This window comes from Opisthocomus hoazin, chromosome 6, assembly GCF_030867145.1.
Source record: "Opisthocomus hoazin isolate bOpiHoa1 chromosome 6, bOpiHoa1.hap1, whole genome shotgun sequence".
Classification (NCBI taxonomy): domain Eukaryota; kingdom Metazoa; phylum Chordata; class Aves; order Opisthocomiformes; family Opisthocomidae; genus Opisthocomus; species Opisthocomus hoazin.
The window spans coordinates 23999915-24018361 of NC_134419.1; positions in this window are offsets into that span (position 1 = coordinate 23999915).

Genomic DNA, 18447 nt, shown 5'->3' on the forward strand with positions numbered 1-18447 from the left:
TTCCCAGCTCTGTCACTCGCAGAGCTGAAGCTACTGCTGGGGAGGCCACGGGCCCAAGGCTGCTGGACACAAGGCAACAAGCCCCAGTCAGCTCAGGCCAAGACAAGCCCAGAGAGCTCCTGGGGTCCTGCTCTCCAGGGCAATGGAAATCTATGGCCTTCTGCTGGGAGTGGCAAAAGTCATATTTACAGGGCTACACCAGTCATGCTGGATTTGAGAGAAATGTTGACTCTGACATTAGCAAGGATACATTGAAAATGACAAGGAAGTTGTCCTGTCCAGCAGCCTAATTTTGAGAACCAGGGTGCCAGTGAGAAACCAAAACTAGCCCCCTTACAACCAGCCTTACCTCTAATACAATATTAAGGGACTAACTTTAACATGTTCCATTTGGATGTGTTCCTTTAGGACCACTCAGCTGCAGAGAAGATTCAATATGTTTTGTGGTTAAAGCAGGAGACATTCACTAGGTATTTTTTCACACTTGCTGTGGCAGAGGCTCCATGGAAAGACATAAATGCATTTTGTCCTTCTGTTATTTTTCTGTAATTGCCCAAGCAAAACTACAAGAACAAACAACCCTTCATGTCAGAATGAATGCTTTTCAGTATAGGAATACAACTTTACATTGACTTGTCATCTGATTTTTAGGTTTAGCAGAAAAACTGAATCACCCTCACCCAAGCTATGCCAGATGACAGGAAAATATATATGGGTTTGTATCTTCTTAGAAAAACAGATGAAACAATTCCTGGTGCTCTTATTTCCTGTATGGGTGTTCTAACTATTAGACCTAGCACTGTCACCTGAAAAAGGTAAATTGTTCCTCCTTCAGTCTTTTAAAACTGAAGGAGGCAATAGGCACCTGTTTTTAGAGGAAATGTAGGCATGCAGATCAAAGTTAGAGAGAGATACTCCCTCATACTACAGCGGTGAGACACTTGGCATCACTCTGTCCTTACTTGCTGGTTATTGAATAAAATTCAATGTTTAGGCAGCTCAGCATCTGCAGTGCAGTCATAAGTGAATTCTGCTATATTTTTACATTGTTCTCTGTTGAGAGCCTCAGCACCGCATTCAGGGCTCTGGATTTTGTTCACCTACCTAAATTTCATCCCTTCTTTTATAGGCATTTTTTATTAGATCAGGTGCTTAAGACCTCTGTCCCACCCTGAAGTCAAGGGAAAAAAAGAATGCCTTTGTACTATAAAGGATATATGCATCAGATGTTGTAAAGCATTCAGATAATTTGATAAAAAAACTAGTTATGGAGGAAGATGGATATTTCTTAGAAATAACAATCTGAGACTGATCTTGAGGCAGCACAGTTAGAACTAATGATATTGATTTTGAAATGGTGTGTTGGTGTTCAGTATGAAGTCCAGTTCAGACTGAGGAAGATAAGAAAATTGTGTTGGCAAATGGGATGGATATGGGGAGGCATAGTGTTTTCTGATTGAAATGATCCTGAAGGAACTTAATCTTGCAGTGCTAGTAGTACTGGCATTTGGTATGCTACAGCTGTAGTAGCATGTCCAGAAAATTTAATGTAAATTCAGTATGACAGTTCTTCGGGAGGCATTAAATAGAATTTAGCAATTTGTAAAAGCTCTTTCCAGAGATTTATCAAAGGAGTAGAAGATGCACAGGACAAGAAGTCAGGTTTCAGGAAGTGTGTTCCAGTTAGACTTTTGGAAATATAACTGTTTTGATTCATGTGGGAATTGCAAGTAAGAGCTACCAGAGCAAGAGGCTCACTAACGATGAGAAACCAAAATATTTTTTTCTCTCCAAGTATTCAGCACTCTAAATTTACTTTTATAATAGTATCATATTGTAACTTTGGAAATTCATTTTCAAAAATGTGCTCTCTACCCTTACATAAAAATGCCAGTTGTGTTTCGTGAAGGATTATTAAAGTTCTGTACAAAGAGAAGTTTTAAAGTGCCAATTAAGAGTATTTTTCTTTTTTATTGGAAAGATGGGTTTGCAAAAATCAAAGTCTAGTCATATTCTGAAACCTAAATTGTATAATTTTGCTCTGTAAGTTTTGTATGAAAATTCCTTGATGTTATTCATAAATTAAATAGAAATCAAAAAGAACCTAGTGAGATGCAAATTTTTCGATTTCATCAGTCTCTGTTTCCCTTTCTTACTTCTTGTGTGCTAATGCTTGCATTCCCTTTTGTGAGTTTTTTTAGTGACCTTCATTTAAAATCAGTCTCTTTTGGATGAAGATCAATGAAGGTTAACCATATTTGACATCTGTCTGTAAACTGAAGGAGGACAAAAAAAATTTTGGTTTTATTTTTTTTCAGAGAAATCCCACAGATACAGAAATACTTTTATTCCTGTAGCTCATTATTATATCATTTGGTGTCACCCCAAATAGATATTTATTATCATATTCTAGCCTTTCATAAAGGGGTGAACTACTCAAAGTACATATCTGGCCTCTGTTCTTTAGGAAGCACATTGTCAACAACTATTTTGTTTTCAACAGAATTTTTTAGCAGCCATCCATTAAAAAAAAAAGTTTTAAAAATGTACATAATCTTTGGTGCACTTGGAATTCAAATTCAAATTCTCCTTTATATTTTGTTCACTCTTGAAATTTAGGTTTGAAGATCTCTCTCCACTTTTAAATTCCAGATGATGATTGAAATCCTGAAATAATGGAAGCAGTAGTGAAAGTGGACTTACGTATGTGATTTAAAGTGTAGACATAATAATATTTTAAAAGTTCTACTTCGGAAACTCAGTTGTGTTTTTCGTAGACAGGTATTGTAGATCTTTCACAAACTTCAGGTAGAATTAGATTCTTAAAATGAAGCTATGGAGCCAACAAGCAGATTCCAACTAAACCAAGCTATATTAGAAAGAAAGAACTAAAAGTTTTGCCTACAAATTTCAGTAGTACCTTAAGTAAAATATGGTCTTCACACTATGCTTGAACGTCAATATACTGACACATTTTCATTAACTGGAAAACAGAGTTGCATGAAGGATAATGAGTGACCTTCTAGAGGTCTAAAACCGATTCATGCAAGAATGCTAGGTTCTTGAATTTATAAGAGGAAATTTGGCAGAAACATGAATTAGCATTCATTTTTTTGATGTCATCATTTCAAACTGTGTCCATATACTAATTTAATTGTGCTTATGAAATTTTGGTTCAGTAATCTATATGAGATAAGATAGACAGTCATCTGGGATTTTAAGACTCTATGTTGAGATACCAGAGTAGGTTTGGGTTTTTTTTTCACTTGCTTGTTTTTGTAATTTCTCATAATAATTCTTAGTCAACCTGTAGTCATGATCATAACCAAATTTCTATATAATGATAATTGTTAACCTGTGCCCTTGACTTGGGAAAAAAACAGTTGAGTTTCAAGTCAGAACTCAAGTAGGATCCTGGAGATTGTGGTGTTTGTATTTGTCTGCTCAGTTTCACCAACTCTTGTAGTTTCTCAATTTCATGAATATAAAAATTAATGCAAAAAAAGAAATCTACAGACTTCTTTTATTATTAGGAATTACTAATAAGGCTCACGAACTTCGTTCCCTGTCTGATACATCTGGTATATTATTGCTTACATTATATGTGAGAAAAGGCTGCTTGGGATCTGCATATTTAAAGTAGAATTCATGAAGCAAAATTTCATCTGTTCAATGACCACAATTAATAACAAAAGGGGTAAAGCTTGTAGTGTATGTATGTTTAAAACAAACCCACCAAAGCCCCCTTTAATTTAAATTTTTGAGGCTTTTCATTATTTTCAATTACACACTTCTGGAAGTTATTTTATCAGTACAAGAGCTGGTTCTACTGTATTGAATTACCATCCTAATTTGTGAGAAGGAAACCTATCTGGAAAATTGTTTCACATCCCTACTTCAATAATGCATAAATTCTTTTCTAGATCTCTAGAACAGAGTTTTTAATGGTGCTTTCGTATAACCTTGGTGGTCTAAGGATGTAGACATGACAAGAATTGTTGATTGAGGCAATATTTTTTATTAGCAACTGGTATAGTTGGAAAAATTAAAACTGTTTTGGGCATGCAAACCCTTCATGGCCCTTCTTCAGAGAACAGTGACATTAAAGGACTTGTCAAGATATTTTGAAGGACTCTGAAAATTTTCAGTATCACCTCAAAGAGGTGATCAAGATGACCTTGGTTCTTACCCTTTGCAAATAAAATATAAGGTTCTTTTACTGAAACTTCTCTCAGAAAAGTGTGACCATAAAGTAGTTCAGCATTTTTGCTGAATGATAATCTCCTTGAAAACAGTAGAGAACTGAGTGATAATCAGTCCTCAAGTGGTATGCCTATATGTAAGAAGTGAGCATCCAAAGCTGAATTTCTGCTTGCTGTGTTTTGGCTTTACATCTACAATTACCCTCAAGTGAACTACATTTTTTTTAATAAATAAGAGTAATTACCGTACTTATAAGTAAAGTTGTGATTTGTCACTATTTACTTAAACTCTAACATTTTTAATTACATTAAATTAGTTACATTAGATTACTTGCAAATTAATTATACGAAATTATTCAATGTGACCTTCTGATTTGGGGGATTTCAAGTGACTGCAAAGACAACTAATTGTCATGAATTCTGTTGTTTGTTTTTATATCCCTTTTATGTTTAAAATTTAACACTAAAAATCAGAAAAAATGCTTAAAAATAATTCATAGAGTAGTTGGAAAACCTACAATCTTACTTGCTCCTGAAGACCTAGCAGTCCTGTCCCACGCTCAGCTCTTGATTTTTTACTTGCTGTAAAAGGAATTTTTTGTTACAGTTTGGGGCCCTAGAGTAGATAAAGACAGATTTTTCTAATGCATGATTGCTTGTCAGCAAAAAAACATGAGAATCATGAGAATCAGAATAAAAACCTCAGTTGTTTGGGTTATTACATAGAAGGCTCCAGCCATAATAAATCATATTAAAGCAATTCTCATTGAATTCCATAGAAAAAGAGCTAGCAAATTAAAGTTGATAGTGTTCGTGGTACATGAAATATAAGGTAGATTTTTATGACATTGCATTTTAGTACTTTTCACATATAAAGGATGGTGGATATCAGAGTGGTTAGTAAACATTTTGAATTCTTGAGCTTTTCTCTTAGTGGAATGATTCTGTCCATGTGTATGTAAAGGAACAGAGCTATGGATCTCAGTGGATTTTTATGGTTACAACGGACATCTGTCACTTACCAGTAATAAAGATTAGATGGACTCTAGCTTTGCATGGCATTAATTTCTCATCACTTAGTAGTATGCCTTTTTTTTTATCTTGTGCTATATTAATTCATGTATTTGATTATGTTTGGCATTCATGCTGTCCTTTAATTCTGCTTACGCAATGCCTTATATTCATATCCATTTTTGAAAGGTACAGTTTCTTTGGAAATTAATTTTTACTGCATCTTAATTCTTTTCTGCAAGTTGACATGTTCTTTCTGATGTGTTCTGACACATTTTCCTCACGTCTGGCAGTAATATTTCAGTGTGTTATGTGGAGTAGGGACTTGGAGTCTTTGTGTTTCTCTCCTTAAAATATTCAGATGAAACACAAGTCCATATTTTTACTGCATGGTTTAATATATAGTTCTTCTAGGGCCTCGCAAGGATCTGGCTCTCATTACAGATGCTGGGGTTTCAAAGCTTTACTGACTTTACCAGAAGTTTCTTTATCTTCTGCCTGCTCCTGACTCTGCAAAACAAGATCTTTTGAAGGATTATTGTAATGAAACTCAGATAAACAGACGACAGATGATACATAATGTCACTGCAGATAACTCCTCTTCCAAACCACCAATATTCTCAGTATGCTTGTTATAGGAACTTTTGAATTATGCTTAACCAGGACCAAAAGCTGCTGGCAACATAACTGGTCTTTCATTATCAGAGTGACTTTAAGAAGGGGAGTACATTGGAGACAAAGGTAGGGGTGTTTCTTCATGAATATCCATGTTTGTGATTAGTATCTGCTTCTTGCAGCAGCTCACCTATCACTGTATTTCTACCTAGTTCTACTATGTTTTTAATTCTTAGGTATTAAGAGAGAGATATCATAAAATACGACAGAGATGATAATAAATTTACCTTATTCATTGCTTTAGGCAGTTAGTGATACTTCTTGAAAATTCTTCAAAACTGATTCAATAAGATAATAATAATTTTAAAAATCCTTACATCTCTTAATATTAAGGCATTTGCTATAATAAAAGGCATCTAGTGGTATAAATGATAGGTATAGATCCTAATGGCCAGATCCAGAAGAAAATAATCCTATATATGGATTTAGATGATTTTATTGTAGAGCTTAAGAAAAGTTGCAGTCTGCTTTCTGTGCTGGGTTTTGTAAAACTGAAGTAATTCTGTTAAGGGTATTGTCTCCTGTGTGACTGCTTCATAACTGAATTACTTCTTTACGCTGTAATAATACGTGGGTTTTGTATCTTCAGACAGTGCAACTTATTCATCCATGTTAGCAACTACACTTTCTCTACACTTAAGGGAATTAATAGATGACTCAAAGTATACCAAAGAGGAGAAAAAGTGAAAAATATTTTTGGGTAAAATCTGGCTTTGTAATACTTGCTAGAATGGTTACATAAATTGTTTATACTGGCAGGTCAAAATTTATCAAAAGAAATTTTATAGCACATTAAATTTTAGAAGAGAGTCTTCAAAGATACATAGATTCTTTGTGCTGGCTTTTTTGAATGCTGGCTTGGATACTTGAGGACATCCATAGTATGGCATGAGAGAATAGGCTCTCTTAAGATGAACTGGAATGATCTATTTCAGGTTTCTAACAAAGACCAACAGTTTAAAGCATGGGAAGTAAATTTGGGTAATAAAATGCATGCTAATGCAGGTTAGGTATAGTTCGGTCCCAGCAGCAGCACTTTTTATAGATGGGTTGCTGCACTCTGCCTTGACTGATCCTCCTCACTGGCCTTGGAGTGTAGCTCAGAGAGAATGTAGCTTTTAGAGCACCTGCTAAAGTGGCAGTGATGCTGTCACTGTACTGAAATCTGCCAGTATTGTCAATCCAGACCTCTCTGCATGGCACGGATAAGAAAAATGTTCAGGAGATGATTTCCAGTTTTATTTAGCGTGAGATGAAGTGTAGCTCACTGCAAGCTAAACTAGTTAATTTATGGCTCCCAGACAGATTTTTACTCAACATCTTAATAATTTTTAAGATATAATTTACCTTGATCACTAATGAAAGTTTTTGAAGAAAAACAGCAAACATACTCTAAATACAACTAAAAATCTTTGTCTTAAGAAAGACCTAGAATTAGGTCTGGTTGATTAGCTTTTAACAGATTCCCATATAAAATTCTCAAAAATTTGTCTGAAAAGGAGTACATTTTCTTTTTCCTGTTTCACAATCACTGCAGCTCAATATCTTCTTCTCTGAGTCAGGTTGGCTTCTCAGCTGTATCCTTTATAAAGTACTAGATTGTTCCACTACGAGAATATGAAAACAATCCAGGCAACGATGTTGATGTGTTGTGGCAGCATTTCTAAGTTGAAATCTTTTGGGGGTTTGGTTGTAACGCTTTGCATGCACGCTTCTGTTGAAAATCTGGTGCTTGATAAAAAAAAACAACAGCAAAATGGATTGAACCCAGGTTTTGAAACAACAAATGTTGCCACACTCACACAGAAGCATCTGGGAATATTTTGAACTCCATTTACTTCATTTTAACTGAGCTATTTGAAAACATATATGAATATAACTGTGTTTGCTGATGCCTGCTGTTACCCGAGTAGGACTCTCCCTGCACTCATTGCATGCCTTTTTTTTTCTAGTGTGAGCAATCCCTAATGTCCTGAGACCTGTACATGTGTGCGCAAGCTGCTCAGTGAGAAAACAGACCATGGGCTGCCCTTGGCAGCAGCACATGATTGTGGATTTCGAATGGCAGTAATGCTAAGTGTGAGATATATGTTGATCTAGTGAGTACAGATGCATACAAAATGTGTAATAGCTACATAGTGTTCAGTTTAGGGGTATACAGAATTTTTCTTCAATACAAGAGATGGAGCAAATTAGTTTGCAAAGGTTTGTTTCAGTTCAGTCCATGTGAAATGTAAAGGAAAAAACTTTATCAAGTTATTTCAAAGAGATGATGCTCAAAATGTCTTTTTAATTGTGTTTTAGTCAATTTCCTTCAGGATTTTTGTAAACTTATAAAAATTCAGTATTTCTGTAGTTATTCTATCCCAGCTTTATAGGGAGAAGAAGGGAAAACTTGAGCCCATTCTGTTCCAAAGTTACATTTATAGGGAAGAAGTAAGAAGTCTCACTGCTGAGCCATGATTTACAAGGTAAAGAGCAAGTGCCAAAGATTAAGTGGTAATTTTTCCTTGTTAGGTGCTTAAGGGAAGAAATAGGGTTACTTCTATGTTTAACTTGGGCTAAGTAATGCCATTCTTCCAGGGTATCATTCTATGCAAGTTGTTCATCTCTCCAATATGGGCTTCTTGGAAACTAAACATGTCAGAAATTAGTGTTTTAAGCGTGAGATACCCTTTTTAGCCGAGGGATTTTTTTTCTTGTCTTTTTTTGACTTCAGACTGCCTGTTTTACAGTTCCATATCAGAAAAATAACTTGACAGGGGGGAGATTCCTACTGAAAACATTTCCAACCTGGCTGACTACAAAAGGTTCAAGTTAAATGTTATATGCTTGACTGCTGCAATATCAAAAAGAAATATTATCATGAAGATAATTGTATTGAATTTTACTTGTAAGTGAATTATGCAGACAGCAAAAGCAGCAGAAATCCTGAAGTAAAATTCCTTGAACACAATGAATTGTCAAGCTTGTACTGTAAAGATATCTATTGATATGGAGCTAAGAAAAACAGGATAATTCTGAACACATTGCACGTACAGACAGAAAAAACAATATGCTGAGCCAGGGCTGCATGTTTTTGTTGCTGTCCTTTGGATAACAGCAACCACTGCTTCACCAGCTTGGAGCACAGACAGAGAGGATTGCTTTGGGAACCTTTGGGAATGCTTCACCTTCATATGCCAAGGGAATAAAAATCTACTGTGAATTTTCATCAGCAGAGAGAGAAAGAAATTGAGTACAGAGAGCTTTAAATTAAAGGGCTGGACACTAAGCCCACAGATGAGGTGGGGTTTAAAAAGAAAGCAGGCACAGGACTGTGGGTAGTCAGGGCTATGGCATCACTGGAATTATGGAACCAGTGGTACAGGATCTCTGGTGTCATTTCACCTTAATCCAACCAAGGGGATTGGCAAATCTGAGTTATTCTCATTAATGGAGTGGGGCATTTAATGATTCTCATTATTGGTGTGCAATAGTAGTCATGGCTATGGCATCAATGGAATTACAGAACTAAAATAGCTCACATAACTGAGCACTCTGTTGGACAACTTCAGGGCACTTTAAGAAAGTCAGGAAAGATGAGAAAGGAGGTTGCACTCTAATGTGTGGAAGTAGCAGGTGGTAAGCTTGTTGAGAGTTTATGAGCCAGGATGAGATTTGTAACAAAATATTTCTTCAAATCATAGATCAATTGGGCATTTTCAGGCAATGGTATCCTTCATACTGACTTGCTTGTGAACAAAATGGAGCCTATTGCCTTCCTTGTTGAGACTTATTGACTCTTATGATTGGCATGTGTGTTCTACTGTCCAGTGGGAACAGAATCTCCAGGTATTGTACCATCTGTTTCGGAAATGTTGCCCTGTATATGACTTTCAATTTCGCAAATCAAGAGTAATGCTTAGTATTTGGGGATTATTTAGTAAAGCAAACGTGTTTGTAAATACCAGTGAATATCTCACCTCTTGAGAAAAGAGGCTTTTTTATTTTGTTTAAATAAAAAGTTGCACTGGAAGGTCAAAGTTTTTCAGTTGTCTTTTCCTAGTGGAGATTAAGAAGAGCCTAAATGTTCCTGTATATGTAAGTCCAGCAAAAAATAATTACGAGGGCTTTAGTAAAATTAGTTTAGACCTAACATTTTAAAGTAATATTGTGGATAGTTAGGGCCTGGCGGTCGGAAGATGTCGTGCTGTACGGAAAGGTAGGCCCCCCCCTCCTCTCCTGATAACCAGTAGCGTTTAGCCCATAGGTGTAAGCAGACGGAAGTGACGCTGTAAACCTAAGCTATATAATACTGTGCTACCCGTCAATAAACGCCATTTGCCGTCCACCACATTGGTGTCTGCGAGCTGATGGCCCGAGCGGCCTGGGGTTGGTCGCCGTGCCGTTCCTGAACCAGGTCGCCACGCCAACAAAGGCAACAAGTGGTGCCGAAACCCGGGAAAGACTCGCCTGGAATCGGGTGAACGGCGGCCGGAGCGGCAGGACCAGCCCGGCGGGGAGGACGCTCCCGGACCAACAAGGAGGATGGAAGCCCTTGTGAAGGTCGTATTGCAATTACATAAGCAGTGGGGAATTGATTGTAAGCCCAAAGATTTTACGCTCGCAGTTGCGAGGCTTTTGCAAATTGGGGTCATTGACCAGCCGGTGGATATTCTCCACCCTGAGGTGTGGGATAAGTGCACTAAAGCGTTAGCCGAGGAAACGATGTCCTCGGGTTGTGGGAAAAAGCTTAAGTCGTGGGGGAAAGTCGTGCAGGCCCTGCAGAAAGCTATACAAGAGCAGGAGACCTGGAAGGCGGCAAAGAACTGTTTGTTAGCTACCCCAAAATTGGGAATCGGGGCAGCTACACAGACTTCGCACCCCCCAGACGATAACGGTTCTGCTGAGCCTAAAAATCAGCAAGAGGGCGACACGTCCCCTCAACTCCCGGACCCCGATCCGCTTACGGAGGGAGAGAAACAAGCTAAATCCTTCTGGGGCGGGTTAGCTGAGGAGGCTAGGGGCGCCGCGAAAGAAACAGAGTCTGATAAAGTCTGGGCCACACCACCGCCCTATGCGCCCCAAGATGGCACCGAGCACAAAGGGGAAAGGTGGGATGAAAATTCCTTTGGTGATAACAGGGAGGAAGCGCTAAAGTTATCAAGCGCACACAAAGGGGAGGCGGAGGAGAACAGGGGGGAGAGGAGCGGTAGGAGCGACCTAGAAGGGGAAAGGGGGGCCAGCGGGGGGCAGAGAGCCAACCAGCGCGTGCATTTCAAAAGGTGCGCCTGTGAGGTGGGCACCCCGCCGAGCGGAGGGCGGGGCGGGCCCGGGCGGGGGGAGGAGCGGCCCGCCCATGGGGGAGGGGGCCAGAGCTCGGCAAAAATGTACTGGAGACCGGAAGTAACCAGTCAGTCGAGTTCCGACTCCGAGTCAAACACTAGCGGGGATGAGTGGCTCGTAACTAATTTAAGTTTAGAAGAGAAGAAAACAAAGATAAATAAAGTCAAGAGCCAAAATATCCCCATCCAAATTAAAGAGAAACCGCGAGGGGGAGAAATCCCTCTCACGGACTGGAGGAAAATAAAGATTACGTGCGCCGACTGGACCCCATCGGCCGCACTAGCGTTCCCGGTCCGGGTGACGGACGGGGGACAGAGGGTCCACACACCGATAAACCCTAAGAATATACAAGCGATTGTTAAGGCAATTGCAGATAAAGGCCTTAATTCTGCCATTGTCTCCGCCCTCATAGATGGTGACTTCGGGGGAGACGATATGCTCCCGTTCGATATAAAACAAACTTGTAGATTGATCTTTGACGGGGCAGGGATGATCGTTTTTAAACAAGAATGGGAGGACATCTGTGCGAGGCAATTGGCCCAAGTAACTGGGGCAGACCATCCACTGCATGGCTCCAGCCTGCAGCGGTTAATGGGCACAGATCCCACAATGATTACTCCCCAGGCACAAGCCCAGGGCCTGCGGGCCCATGAAGTCATTACAACTACTCGTGCGGCCAGAGAAGCTAGTCGCATAGCCTCTAGAGTCATTGCCAAACCATCGCCATGGTCCACAATTAAGCAAAGTGAGAGTGAGAGTTTCACAACATTTGTGGATCGTCTCCAAGCAGCGGTCGATTCATCAGCCTTGCCTGTGGAGGCAAAAGGCCCAGTCGTAGCAGAATGTTTACATCAGCAGTGTAATTCAACAACCAAAGAAATCCTGCGATCACTATCAGCGGGGTTGTGTATCGCAGACATGATTAAGCATGTCGCGAAGGAAGAGCATCTAACCCCGATCCAGGTGGCTGTTCGCACCATACTAGCCAGAGTAAAACTAATGAAAACTGTGAGTTTTTGTTCACAGGACCGGATCATCGGACACCCCCGTAACCCGTATACCCCGGTGACCAAAGAAGATGACAAGTCAGCAAACGTTCTGTCCAAGCCTGGAAGTTCCTCACTATCAGAAGTTGTGTTACAAAATAGGAGGGGAATGGATATTCTTTTCTTGCGACAGGGAGGCCTCTGCACTGCATTAGGGGAAGAGTGCTGTTTTTATGCTGATCACACCGGAGTAGTCAGAGATACCATGGCCAAACTTAGAGAAGGTCTAGAAAAAAGAAAAAGAGACAAAGAAGCCCAACAAGGATGGTTTGAGTCGTGGTTTAACCATTCGCCATGGTTAACCACCCTGATATCCACCTTGATAGGGCCGATTGCGATGATCGTAATGACACTAATTTTTGGACCCTGTATACTGAACAAGATCGTGTCATTCGTCAAGAGTCGGCTAGAGAAAGTTAACATCATGTTCGTAGAACACCAACAACTGCTTTAAAAATGTACCTACCCAGTGTTACCCTCAATCGTCCCTAAAAGTTAACTTCTACCTGTTTACTGTGCCTTATGTTTTCTATTCAAGTTTATAGCATATACTTTTTAACACTACTGTACAATATAGAATAAGAATAACAATAGAATTTTTAAGATTATATTTTAGCTAATTTACAAATGCATTTGTCTAAGGTACCTTATCTTTGTAATCGTAAGATTTTAATATTTACATTTTTTAAATTGTAGTTAAGGTTAAGTAAGGTTAAGTCTGGCCAGATATTAAGTTTAAGTCTTAAGGTTAAGTATTAACACTTTTATATTTTATATTAACCTATTTAGTTAAGCATAAGGAGGGGGGAAATGTGGATAGTTAGGGCCTGGCGGTCGGAAGATGTCGTGCTGTACGGAAAGGTAGGCCCCCCCCTCCTCTCCTGATAACCAGTAGCGTTTAGCCCATAGGTGTAAGCAGACGGAAGTGACGCTGTAAACCTAAGCTATATAATACTGTGCTACCCGTCAATAAACGCCATTTGCCGTCCACCACATTGGTGTCTGCGAGCTGATGGCCCGAGCGGCCTGGGGTTGGTCGCCGTGCCGTTCCTGAACCAGGTCGCCACGCCAACAAAGGCAACATAATATTACTGTCTTTGTTAGCAAATATATTTTTTTGTGCGAACTACTTAATATAATCATTAATATACGCTAGTTCCAAACTCTAAATATTCTGTATTCAGTCTGGGCAGTACACTTCATTAGAAATGGTAGTATTTCGTTTATGCAGGGTGGTTAGGAATTGCTGGTGTAGGTTTTTATCTTGTGTCTTCTGTACTTGAAAGTTTCTTTCCCCTGAACCCTTTGTTTTTGTATCTATTACAGGAGTACGTGCAGTCTCTCAACAGAGACTGGAGCTTTGAGTACCACACATGCATAGAGTAATAGTTTATCCCACTCCTATCTAAACAGGCAAGATAGACAAGTCTGGTATGCAGGTGATGGTTTATGTCTAATTGAGTTAGGAACAGGATTGTTCTTTTCTGCATTTTCTTATATAGAAGTCTTTTACTTAAGGCTCAAGTAGAGTTACACAAGGTGTGAGGTAACATTTCAATGGGACAATGACAAAATTTGGAATTTCATCAGTTGTTTTAGGATTACAGTGGAGGTTTGTGACCACGCTCAGCCCTGAATCCTAACTGACTCCATTTTTGTCTAGAAATTTGAATTTCAAGGTTATCTTTACTTTGTACTTGGGACTGTGGTGCTGCATTGTTCTTGAAGGGAACATCCTCCTAGGGAACCTCAGGAAGTCTGGGCTGGGTGAGTGGTCAGTGAGGTGGATTGAGAAATGGCTGAATGGCAGAACTCACAGGGCCGTCATCAGCGGTGCTGAGTCTAGTTGGAGGCCTGTAACTAGTGGTGTCCCCCAGGGGTCAGTACTTGGCCCAGCCTTGTTTAACTTCTTCATCAATGACCTGGATGAAGAGTTAGAGTGTACCCTCAGCAAGTTTGCTGACGACACAAAACTGGGAGGAGTGGTAGATACACCAGAAGGCTGTGCTGCCATTCAGCGTGACCTGGACAAGCTGGAAAGTTGGGCAGAGAGGAACCTGCCGAAATTGAACAAGGGCAAGTGCAGGATCCTGCACCTGGGGAGGAACAACCCCATGCATCAGTACAGGCTTGGGGCGGACCTGCTGGAGAGTAGCTCTGTGGAGAGGGACCTGGGTGTCCTGGTGCACGACAGGTTGACTATGAGCCAGCAGTGTGCCCTGGTTGCCAGGAAGGCCAAAGGCATTCTGGGGTGCATCAAGAGGAGTGTGGCCAGCAGGTCGAGGGAGGTTCTCCTTCCCCTCTACACTGCCCTAGTGAGGCCCCATCTGGAGTACTGTGTCCAGTTCTGGGCTCCCCAGTTCCAGAAAGATGAGGAGCTACTGGAGAGAGTCCAGTGGAGGGCTACGAGGATGATGAGGGGACTGGAGCATCTCTCCTACGAGGAGAGGCTGAGGGAGCTGGGCTTGTTTAGCCTGAAGAAGAGAAGGCTGAGAGGGGACCTAATAAATGTTTACAAATATCTCAAGGGTGGGTGTCAAGAGGATGGGGCCAGACTCTTTTCAGTGGTGCCCAGCGACAGGACAAGGGGCAATGGGCACAAAGTGAAGCACAGGAAGTTCCACCTGAACATGAGGAAGAATTTCTTCCCTCTGAGGGTGACGGAGCACTGGAACAGGCTGCCCAGGGAGGTTGTGGAGTCTCCTTCTCTGGAGATATTCAAGACCCGCCTGGACAAGGTCCTGTGCAGCCTGCTGTAGGTAACCCTGCTTCGGCAGGAGGTTTGGACTAGATGACCCACAGAGGTCCCTTCCAACCCCTACCATTCTGTGATTCTGTAATAAGGTGCCAGCTTGCTCTGTTAGAGTAGCTCTGCACATAACTGTCCTAGGACATTTCTCTCAATGTACCTGTGGTTCTATAGGTAACTAAAAGTAGGAGACTGCAGAGATTTAATGAATGAGAGGGAGCTTTTTCTTCAGTTGTTTCTGGGAGTTGCTGGGGAAGTTGAAATAGACTGTTTCACTGGGTAAGATACTACTGGTAGTTCTTAAAGTTACATGCAACAACTCGTTTTGATACAGTTATAGGTCCCCATATAATACAGACTGAGCTATGTGATACAGACAGAGAATTTTTGATGTGTGCTATGTATATCTTCCATTTTAGCATGCTTTTTCATGCTAAAGCTGATACAAGGCTGAGGTCATAAAGCAGTGTTCTTTAGCTGTTCAGCAACTAATAACCCTCAAAGCAAACTGAGTCAGTTCTAATGCAACTTGTAAGCTAGTTTCACAAATACTAATACCAAAGAGCAGCTTACTGTGATTGCATTGCCATCAAACAGTTTTCTGCTCTGAGACTTCTAGAAATACTTAAAAGACAGTACAGTACACATGAGTGTAAAAACATCTTTATGGAAACTCATTAAAACCATGCATTTCTGTAGCATTTAGTCATTGCTACCACTTGTAAAGCTTAATCTTTCATTGATAAATAAACTCTCCCAAATGGTTTGTCCAAATTCTTTACTTTTTTATGATCTGAGCAGGACCATATACTAGGCTAATCTTGAATTTCTTAATCATGCATATTTCACTAATGCTAATTGAAGTTTTGTCCAAATTAAACCTGAGTAAGAGTCTTAAGACATATTTTATACAGAACAGATAAGCCAAGAACCAGGCTACATGACGAACATATGCTTCACAATGTGTTTAGACTTAGTTAAATCTGGTTTTGGTCTTGGCCTGCTTGATACATTTGCAAATTCAATTGCATTTAGAACTCCAGTGGAACCAGAATACAGCTGGGCAAACAACAGTTTATTGTTGCTGACAGTTTTTAAAAGATCCTCTTAATTGTGTCAACGGTCCAGTGACAATGGCGGGTTATTAATTGTACAAAATATGTTCTGTTCTCACAGTACTTTTTGTTTATTCACCTCACCAAGAACAGGGATAGTGATTTTTCTCTGTGTTATAGAAACATATATGGACCTTATTATAAATAAATGTAATCTAGTGAACACTGAACTGCTTATAAATGCATTTTTATAAGAGTATTAAAGGTCTATCTAAATTTTAAAAACTAATGAGAAGACTGAAGCAAGGAAAAGACTTGTAAAGTCTCAGTGTGAACGCCTAAGTATTTTCTTTATAAAGGTATAGCCTTTATTTCTAGTTTGTTAGATTTATACTGTACGAGAGCACTGGAACTATTAATGCCAAATGTGATTGGTTTCCAGCTTTTTCCACCTAGAAGTATGATGACATGTTTTTTCTTCTTTAACTATGGCACAATTATTTGCTACTCACACTATTTCTATTATAAACTGGGTTACCCTCTTGGCCTTTTCTGTTACTAATCTGTCTTCTGCCTTTCAAAGTATGCTTTCCAAAGTCCGAACTACCTACAATTTATCTGCACTATTATCTTTAAAATCTGTGACGTGAAATACGACATGGGAAAACCATCAGCAATGTTAGACATGTAGCCAAACACTTTTAACTGATACAAGCTTATGATAAAATGTTGAGATAAGTGCTATATTTCATTTTACAACACAAATTAAATAGACTAATGCAGTAAGCCATTTACAACATTGTGCAGAGATATTTTTAGACACTGTGACTGTGCTTCATCTAAATGTGTCTTTCATCTTCTAATTTGAATTCCCTCACTGGCCTATGCATTGCTGTGGTACCATAAACTTTTGAACCTCCATAGAGCTACAGTTATATATACACTTAGTGTAATGATTCAGATAAAACTATAACTAGTAGAGAGGTTTTATTGTAGGTACAAATGCAGCTCTAAACTTTTGGCTTGCTAGGCAGGGCCACTTGAAGTTTCACCTTTGTCTTATTTTACGTTCCTGTTACAGGCAAAAGTGTAATGGACCAATTAATAATTCATTAAATACTTGGCACAATAAAGGGATTTGCTTCTATGTAGGGTTATTTTAAATGATACCCAGAATCTTGGTACTGATTTTTGAGACAGTGCAAAACCTGCAGTAGCAGATTATTTTTACATCTCCTTGGAGGGACTGTAAAACCATTAAGGGTTTTAATGAGATGTATCCCTGAAAGGAACAACTAGATAAGAAAGATCATTTCACTTTTTGATGCACAATGCAATGATTTGAGTACAACATTAAGAAAATAGACCCATTTGAATCAAATGGGAAGACAGCTGAACATCATTTTGGGTTAAAAGGTGTATACATGACCAATGTTTTATTTTGACAGTAGTGTCTGAACTGATGCTCTAAGAGCAGAAAATAAAAGGATGTGATCTAATATCCAAGGTGCAGAGCTTTCCTAAAATGGTGTAGGCTTCCTACTTATTCATGATTTGTAGTAGTCCTCCGAGAACATTAGTAACAACCTTTCAGAAATACTGATTAGAGAGAGAGATGCTGTGCATATAAGCAGCTGGTCTTTACTCAAGAGAATCTACAACCAGATTGACAGAAACAAAAAACAAAGCAAGCCAAGGGAAAAAAGCAAGACAATTGGGTTCAAGTAGAATGATAAATTGCACTTGAACTAAACCAAGTTAAGTAGATGACATTGCAATGGAAGAGAGTAATTTAAAGCACCTCTCACTTAACAGATTAATAGGCTTGAAAATGGGAAAAGTGGGAACCTAGTAGGTTATGTTGTGTAGGAATCTGCATAGTAAAAGATATCTGAATTCTATCTCTTCATTTTAAGGAACATGCACAAGCTTTGTCCTTTGCTTGCTTGCTTTATTCTAATACAGCTTCTTTCAACTGAATGGAGGTACACTGTGTTTACACCACTGTAACAGAAATCATACTCAAGACACTCACCAACCTAGATTGCTTCAATGAAAAGTAGGATGACTTTTCTTGTTTGGAAATTAATGCAGAAATTTCTATAGTTCTGATTTTAACACTTTTTTTTGCTAATGAAAATGTAGCCAGTGAAGTGCATTTTTAAAGGCTTATAAATTTGCCATTCTGTGATTCTGTGAAATTTGTCATTTTACTTAAAGGAATAAGATTGCGTTAGTGTCTGAACTGGTTTGGCATGAAATAAAATCTAGGCTTTCCTAATAAAAACATTTTAAGATTATTGTTACAACAAAAATTACTAAGAAAAGTTGGGTTTAAAACAGTGTTTGAAAAACTATGGTACTAACTTGCAGTGCTGTAA